This window comes from Opisthorchis viverrini (assembly GCF_000715545.1).
Source record: "Opisthorchis viverrini unplaced genomic scaffold opera_v5_168, whole genome shotgun sequence".
Classification (NCBI taxonomy): Eukaryota; Metazoa; Platyhelminthes; class Trematoda; order Opisthorchiida; family Opisthorchiidae; genus Opisthorchis; species Opisthorchis viverrini.
The window spans coordinates 569,097-574,259 of NW_008751823.1; positions in this window are offsets into that span (position 1 = coordinate 569,097).

Genomic DNA, 5,163 nt, shown 5'->3' on the forward strand with positions numbered 1-5,163 from the left:
GAAGTGGGCGAATATACACTCAGCTGAAACTCGGGGACTGTTCCTACCTGATGAGCTCCAAAAAGGGCGAAACCGGTCGTGGGCTGTCGATGGATTTTCAACAACCTTATGAGTAGTACGTTACAAAAATATACATGTATCGCGACATCTCGAATATCGTAGCGACTGAAACATGAGGCGGCCTGGTGCAGCACATTCAGTTGCCTGAGAACATCACAAACGAGAGATTCAGCTGGGTTTCAGGTGAGTCTCTCGAAAAACCAAATTAGTTTACAAATGAGTGTATATTCGCTAATTTCGTGCGATTTGGTTTCAAGTAGAACATGAGCTTGACGGAACCCCGCGGACTGCGCCTACCTTATGAGCCCCAAAAAGGGCGAAACCGGTCGTGGGCTGTCGATGGGTTTTCAGCAACCTTATGAGTAGTACGTTACAAAGATAATCACGAAGTGATTAGCTGACAAAGCGAAATATGTCCATTATTATCCTCAGCAGATCCCCAGTTTTTCTGAGCACCATTTGATGTGCAAACAACCATAAGTAATCTCATACACAGTAACTGATTCCGACGGCCGTTGATTCTCAGTCGCTCATTCGTTTTGCCTCTCAGTGCAAGCCTCAGCACCCCCCATCCTACCTGCCCGTTCCTGTGCGAATCATACAATCCGTTGTCTTGGTCGGATTTAATTAAGCTGTATGCAGACTTTGGCAGTCTACCGACATTCTTTCTAGGATTAGCCGAATAGGCGTTTACTTGGAATCACCAGAGAACTAGCTAAATTAAACCCATAAGGGAGAATTCATGGATTGTGTAAACAGGGGACCTGAATTAGGCGTGGTGAATTCTTAGATTAATAGATTCTGCATATTGTTGCGGCATAATCTGTGGTCTGAAATGGACACTTCGAAGGTCTCGTGCAACTCCTATGCTGCTCTGTCCTGTTCTGAGTTGTCCTTTAGTAGGGGCTACAGTTCTCCCCCGATTTCTGTTTAACAATGCGTCAACTCTTCTTTTGGTCCTGTCCCAAGTGGACTATCCACACTGGACACTGTTAACGCACGACTGGCTCCTACCCCAAACAAGTTTGGACTTATGGAATTTATGGAAGCTTGGTACTCCACCGAAGAAGTCATCAACAAACCTACCGAAATTGATCCCATTTACCGGCCGCTAAGAGCGACAGAGCGCCAGAACAAGAGAGCTTAGAGCTGCAGAAGTAACTAGACGAGGAACTCATAAGAGAAGCAGGAAAGCATCATTCAAACGGACACATCAATTGGATTGGAGCAGGCACCCAACCAAAGCACCAAATCAACCGGTGGACGCAGGGACACTTACCGCCACAGTGGAGGAAATAGGGTGGGATAAGCAACCAATCAAACTCGAGAACGTCAGACCACAACGCAATGCGAATCAAGCTTGAAGAGAACATGCTACTAAAAAGGTGTTGGGATAACTAATCAACACAAAGGAACACAGTCCACAACGCAACAAAGATATATGCGGACCAATAGATTCGCTAAATTCATTACATTTCAAGTAGCCGATCACGTCAGAAGATAGCAGATAGCTCTCGGATGCTATATAAACGCACGCAGGCAAGGAAGAAGTGCCCACCCAACTGTAAACGCACGAGGCAAGGAAGAAGTGCCCACCCAACTGTTCACCGATGATATCTCCCCGTCTGGTGACGAAACGTTTGAAAGCCAATTGCCAAGCTGAGTGAACAGATCAGCAGCCACCTGATCAACAACCAATAAGTTTGGACTTGCTAATCGGCTTCCTCAAAGGCTGTACCTAGTAGAGGTCACCTCAGTATGAGTAGGACTCACGGGGCGACGACACTTGCAAACAATTTGAACCGAGCACAAAACCGATTTCACTCGTTGACCTACAGTCGAGCGTTTTTCGGCTCTATCTCCTTATGCTCCAGTAAACAAATGGAACTGACCCCGTGGAGTGGGCTTCGGATTCACATCGAACTCCCTTTGCAAAAACATACGGGGAAACAAAAATTCAAAAGATGACTAAAACACGTGATAAATTGGACAAATTCATATAGCAACACTGTGGAGCATGTATCCAGAAAGATGATTGTGAGGAATACTACCAGCTAGATCCCGAAATAAAGCTTTGGTTACGCAATATAGTCGAATACACAGGAGACTGGGAACCACAGGATCGCTGCTTCGACACCTGACACCAACGGAAGCACGAATGACCACTGACATCGGACAGACTGGGAAGCCGAAGGCCTCAAACAGTGAATGTTGAAGGGAGTAGAATGTGTGGATTAATACACATATAATGCGTGGTATATAGTTGAAACGGGCTCACTAACTGTACAAGCCCGAATGACATGTAGTCGTATTGAGAAGCGCATCTCTAGCATATCTACCATTGATGTCAGGATTGCAGTATGTCGATCTGCTGTGCTGTCTCCACTCCGGGAACTACATAGACGACTTTTTCGGGTTATTGACCGAGTCCGTTTACACGGTCTGCGCAAAAACCATCGGGTCGAATGGAATGACGGAATTTCTGACACTAAAGTTCTCCGAAGAGCAAACTTGTTGAAGCTGGATGCAATCTGATGCGAAACTAGCTTAGAACGAGTGGCCAAAGCTCGAACCCCTTGATAACTTATTTACTGTCCGCTGAAAAACGGAGTTAGACATCGGGAATGCCCGAAATTCCGCTATTGGGACAGCTTTCAAATAAGCGAAATACACTCATTTGTAAACTAATTTGGTTTTTCGAGAGACTCACTTGGAACCCAGCAGACTCTCTCGTTTGTGATGTTCTCAGGCAACTGAATGTGCTGCACCAGGCCGCCTCATGTTTCAGTCGCTACGCTGGACGTGCATATTTGCAATGCACTACTCATAAGGTTGCCGAAAATTCGTCGACAGCCCACGACCGGTCTCCCCCTTCTTGGTTGACGGAAACCCGGGGATTGCGTCTACCTGATGAGCCCCAATTTGGGCGAAAGCAGTCGTGGGCTGTCGACGAATTTTCAGCAACCTTGTGAGTAGCTTTGAAATAAGTTTGAAAAACCGCAGCTTCTATTTTAGATCATGCGAGGGTCTGGCACTTGACAAAACTGCATGGAGAATGGTCATCCAAGGAGGAGTGAGAAGCTGTGAGACGTGACGCGTTGTCATGCTCAAGAACAACAGAGACATTCTGAAGGGGTGTGATCTCCCTAGAGTGGCCTCGACCACGCGGATATGCCCAACATGCAGACTCACGTGCCTAAGTGGGACCCATCTTGTTAGTCAACAGCGTAGTGACGTTCTCCCACCAGGTTTACACCAATGCCAAGGGCTTGTGAGGAACACCACACTCGCCTCCATGCACATCGTCTTCTACTGTATGCAGACGTCCAGGTTTGATCACCATTGACCGACAAGTCCGGTTCGGACGCCATCCATTTATCGCTTTATCAGTCTGGGTGTAATGTGGTGTGTTTCATAACTACTGCGTCCTTTAGAATCCAAGGTATATTATGCTATATATATATATATATGCTGGCTTTGAGTGGAAGAAATGCCTACAGATCTTTCAAAACCCACACGCACGATACGTGGGATTCGCGGTCGGACGATCTACTTTTTGTTTGCAGTTCATGGGAATCGGATCACTGACCACAATTCATCGAGGGAATGCTGACTAGAGAAGGATTGTTGGGTATACCGGAAGACATCTTCAGTTCTGAGTTGGAAGAACTTCCACTGGAACGATCGATACATGTGTATACCCACCAATGCACTGTACGAAGATAACTGATAGCCTGAGTGGCATCCTAACCCAAAGGGCACACCTTAATGTTTCCGAGAAGCGGTCTCCTTGTTCACTGGATCTGGAAGCTTCAGGTTACGTGGGGAAGAAGAGTCGCCAGTCGGCGCCTGACGGACCTGATGATCTGAAATCCAATTTCGGAAGGGTTGGGTTCTGTGCACTGAAACGCCACACATGAAGGCAGTCACGGAGTAGAAAAATGTTTTGATATTACTGAATACATGCTTACTTTTCTGCAAACATTTATGCTTTACATTCCCTAACTTGTCTGAGTCTTATTGCTTACGAACTCAAAGTCTGCGGAGCTTTCGAACAAGCCCCAGTTTGCATGCTATACCCTGATCCAAGTTCAGGTTCGTTCACCTAACTGGCCAGTCCAGTTTAATCGGGCTAAGTCCTCCGTGTTTTCAGTCGGAATGAGTTGAACTGTAGTGAGCATAAATGGTTCCGAAGCATTGTCCTAGCCCGATGAACTTGTCATGGGTAAAGTTGCAACATCTTTCTGAATGGTCCAGTCATTTGGTGTTTAGTCTCGCTGCGGAAGTGGTCCTCACACGGTCTATCGTTGTAATTATCTGGATGGCACAATCGTCGGTTCTCTAAATCACAGAACCATCGTATCTGTGGAAGGGAAACCGAAAAACACTTGAGGCATCCGTCCCTAAATTCCATCAGAAATTCGCGCTTGGTCCTCAAATGAACACTTTCTAACTCTCTAACTCTTTATCAGCTTTAGTCAATTAATCGGAAAGATTCCTCAGATGCACAAAGCTTCGAAATTTACGAAGTTCAAAGATATTTGAAAGGAGGCTAGAATGCAAACATTTGTTAGTTTTCTCATTTGCCTATAAATTGACTCGATTGGTGTTTATTTCGGCTCCTTTAGTTTAGGGGGTGTAGTCAATTCAGAACTCCCCTTTCTTGTGTTTGCAAAGCGTGTCACAATTTATTATCATTTACACACATTCAGGAAGGTTAGAAGTATCGGCTATTCTATGTCCTTAAGCTCTGAATTATGTATGAGCAGCTAGAAGCCATCCGGATTCCCTTGGGTTTAAACTGCCAGCAGAACTTTCAGCTGGTTCCACATCTCAAGTTAAGCGCATCACATGTTGTTCAACCTAGCCTGCACGCGGGGATGCCCCCAAAGTTCCACGGAGGGGCAGACGCGTTTGGAAACGAAGTTCAGTGCAATCGATGACACAAATAACAGTATGTCCATAGTATACTTCTTATAAAGGAGTGAGTGATCTGCCAGGAATTTTACGGTCTTATACAGTCATCCAACCAGTCCCCTCAAGTTTGCAGGGACTGCATGCATTTTCTTTGCATATGTGGAGGCAAAAGGCAGTGCAGTTTGC